This window comes from Hylaeus anthracinus, unplaced genomic scaffold, assembly GCF_026225885.1.
Source record: "Hylaeus anthracinus isolate JK02 unplaced genomic scaffold, UHH_iyHylAnth1.0_haploid 11978, whole genome shotgun sequence".
NCBI classification, from domain to species: Eukaryota; Metazoa; Arthropoda; class Insecta; order Hymenoptera; family Colletidae; genus Hylaeus; species Hylaeus anthracinus.
In genome coordinates this window covers 1,073,516-1,077,151 of record NW_026534326.1, presented here as the reverse complement: position 1 = coordinate 1,077,151, position 3,636 = coordinate 1,073,516, and the positions used below count along the sequence as shown (strand labels likewise).

At 43.3% G+C, this 3,636-nt stretch overlaps 1 protein-coding gene and 1 long non-coding RNA gene across 2 annotated transcripts in view; both read left to right on the top strand.

The window, feature by feature from the left end:
• The window catches only part of LOC128896790 (uncharacterized), a 6,273-nt gene extending 5,526 nt beyond the window's left edge, over positions 1-747 (top strand). Inside the window, exon 3 of the long non-coding RNA XR_008462104.1 lies at positions 341-747. This is a non-coding gene — a long non-coding RNA (uncharacterized LOC128896790). The remainder of the gene's footprint in view (positions 1-340) is intronic.
• LOC128896979 (zwei Ig domain protein zig-8) overlaps positions 1-3,636 on the top strand; it is a 174,311-nt gene that overhangs the window by 133,952 nt on the left and 36,723 nt on the right. The window lies entirely within an intron of this gene.

Below are 3,636 nucleotides of genomic sequence, written 5' to 3'. Positions count from 1 at the left end.
GAAACCTTTCTGTACCGAAAAATAGGCTAATAGAGCGATCGAAAAATATTCCATCCACCCGCGGACGATTCTCGTCCAAGAGGTTTGTGCATTTATGGAGACTTTACTATATCCTGGTGTTTTTTCTCCATCCTTTTTATTATTCGTGGTCCTTATTTGACAGGCATCGGTAGATGTCAAGGAATATACGAAATCCATTTTAGTGGCGCAAGGTCTGGTGCGTCCAACGAGACATTACTGCATTTGTGCATTTATGGAGACTTTTCTGTACCGAAGAATAGGCTAATAGAGCGATCGAAAAATATTCCGTCGACCCGCGATTCTCGACCAAGGTTTTGAGCTTTGTGCATTTATGGAGACTTTACTATATCCTGGTGTTTTTTCTCCGTCCTTTTTTTTATTCGCGGTCCTTATCTGACAGGCATCGGGAGATGTCAAAGAATATACGATATCCATTTTAGTGGCGCCAGGTCAGGTGCGTCTAACGAGAAATTACTATATTTGTGCATTTATAGAGACTTTAGTGTACAGAATAATAGGGTAATAGAGCGATCGTGGTGGTGATCGCGAGACGGTGGATCGCGTGTGGCGTGTTTCGGGCTCCTCTGTTCCGAATGGAATTTTCAGGGTGAATTTTCAATAAAACGTTGCCATCAAGGACAAAGCTGGACCAGACTCGCCTAGTCTGCCAGCTATTCCATTTCCTCCCTTTATTTCCCTTTAAACTTCCATTCCCGCGATCCCCCGGTCCTCCTCGAACCACCGCGCAGCTCGACGTCGTCTTTTTCCAGCGGTGTGCTAGTGTACAGGCCAGTTTCCACCATCGCCGCTGCTCCATCTGCCTCCTTTCCGCAATTCCTAAGCGAGCGTTTCCTGCCGGGAAGCGTCGTCACCTCGCCTTGTCCCACTATTCCCAAAGGGAACGTTGATTTCTTTTCTCTTTTGCCAAATCATTTCCAACTTTCGCGCAGCTCTTGGAATTTCGAAATACGAGGCCAGAACCTGACCGTGACCGCGACGTTGGGTTATTAAACGATGATAATTCTTGGCGAACCGCGTTAATCTACGGATCAAGCTGGCATGTTCAGCCGTCTAGCCGATGTCAAAGTTAACGATCGCCTTAGTGTAATGCGGATGGAGAAACTGATACGACCTAAGCCGACGCATTAAAGTTTAAGCCGAGCTTTCCACGGTGGCTCGCCTATCGATAGAAATACGTTTCGCATCGGGGTCCGCTCCTCAAGGCGAATCTAGAAATCGACTCCCTGGAAATGCGATTCCCCGCAAGAGTTCTTCACCGCTGGATGCCAACAGAAAAGGAGAAAAGGACCGCGATGCTTCCTCCTTTATCAGCGAGAGAACGCATTGACCCACTTCTCAACGGAGAAACCTTCCTCGAACATCGTCTACTTTAAGTAACCCTTGGAAACAATACTTGGCCACCATCGAGCACTGATTTCACAATTATTTACGACTTTCTATTTAAACTTTTCCCGTCGACGGAAATCTAGGAGCTCCGTGCTAGCTGCTAGCAACGAATACAGGACAGAGGTGAAGCGACTCTGGATTTTGCGGCACTGAACTATTCGGTCTGTTGGAAACTGAGGGTGAACTGAGGGCTCGGCAAATGAGCGTCGTCTCGTAACGTTGTACGTTATATCCGGTGAAATGTTATAAATTAATTAATTATTTAATAAAAAAAGAAAAGGGTACAAAAGATTGGTTCTTTGACACGTGAAAGCTTCGCTGAGCCGACGAACTCGCCGATGAAAGTACGTTAAAATTAAATAAATTATACTGCGTTTGGTAGAATGTGTAATTTAATATCAACGAAGTGACTGCGTATTATTATAAAAATGGTATCGTACCGTGCCGTGTTGTTACAGAATTACAGACGAATTACAGACGAATGCAATGGAGAGAATTTGCTAAAATTGCGGGGTGTCCGAGAGATGTTCGTGTATGCCAATTTTCAAGCTATTATTATTGATATTATTATTATTATTATTGTTATTAAATCACGTTGAAAAATCATTGAATCTTTTATTCTTTGAATCTTTGAATCTTTGAATCTTTGATTAAAATGAAATCAAGTGGCTACAGATTTAACAAGGTGAGAAACATTCGACATTTACGTTAAACTATCAGAATATTCTGATTTATTGATTATGCAGGCTTGAAAAGAACGAATTTGTTCATTTTATGTTGCATAATAATATCTGTAACTATTCGTTTTTCGTAACCGAACAATACAACTTCTATTACTATTCTACTTGATGTACCATTTTACATTAAAATTTTCACTCATTTTCAGAACATCAATGAATCCAACTTTTAGTTTCGTCATCTTTCGTTTTACTTTCAACCTTAATTTCAAATCTTATTTAATAACGACCTTTCTAATTGAATTGTTCGTAACGGAAACTCGTACTCTATCCTCCACACTTTGGCTGCTAGCTGAATCCAGTCGCGAACAGATCGAACCGAACCGAGTCGCCGGAAACAATACTCGAAATACGCAAATACTCGACGACCGGTGCCGTTTCAATTATCGGCAACGATATCGTTGATCGTCGCCCATTAATATCATTATTCCCACTCGCTACTGAAATGATCTCCAACAAAACGACAAACGGGCAGCGGGTGCAGCCGGGCGTGTCGCTCCGCCTGACGCCTGATACGTTAATGAACATTCAATTGTCCAATAAAAAGGCTGGCGCCATTACTTCGGTCCTGCAGTAAACGCCAATTTAAATTCGATCGAATGTTGCGCCGTTTCGCAAAGCCGCACCTCCATTCGCCCACCGATACACCTTTTCCTTTTCCCTTCATTTTTCTTTCCCCTTAACGCGTCAATTTATACCGGGTTGCTTCTTATCGCACTCGTTCGATAACAAATAACTCCAACAGGAATTCGTTGCGATCCGTACGTTTCCGCCATCAACGGGATTCCGCGAGGACCTAAACAAGCGAGATGTCCGTGGCCGATAAAAAAAAAGTGAAAGAAGAAAGAGTTGGATGCAAAGAGATCGAATAATCGAGCGATATCTTAAGACACCCGCTGCGATACCATACTCGCCGATTTCCCAGGAGATTTCCTTTTTCCTCGGAAAATCCTTTCATTGTTCCGTGACGCATCGAAAGCGTCAACGGGACACGAATTTCGGCTGTTTGGAAATAAAAAGGATTTCAATTCTAGAAACAAAAAGGAATTAGGCGAAATTGAGTCTGCGAAGCGGCGATAGGAATGTTGACATTTATTGACAGGCAACAACGCGCGCGGAAATATCACTCCATGGACGCGGAAGATATTTTTATATTTCTCCTGGGATAGAGAGCGACAGTTTCGTAATTTTATGGGGTCGTGGTTTAATTACCGCTCCCGCCTACACCGTAGGAATCTTTTTGCCCATTTTACGGGGCGCGAGTTTACCGGAGGCGTCGAGGTACTTTGTCAGGTTCGCGTTGAACGGCTATTGGGAATTCGCGCGGCATAAATGCGTCTTACATGTTCGAGTATGGACCAGGGATGTTCGATTCATCGGAAAGAATAGAGAGGAATCGATTCTTTGGTTTCGAGTTTTAGGAGGAATCGATTCTCTCATTCCGATTCAAAATCGAACCAAGAATCGATTC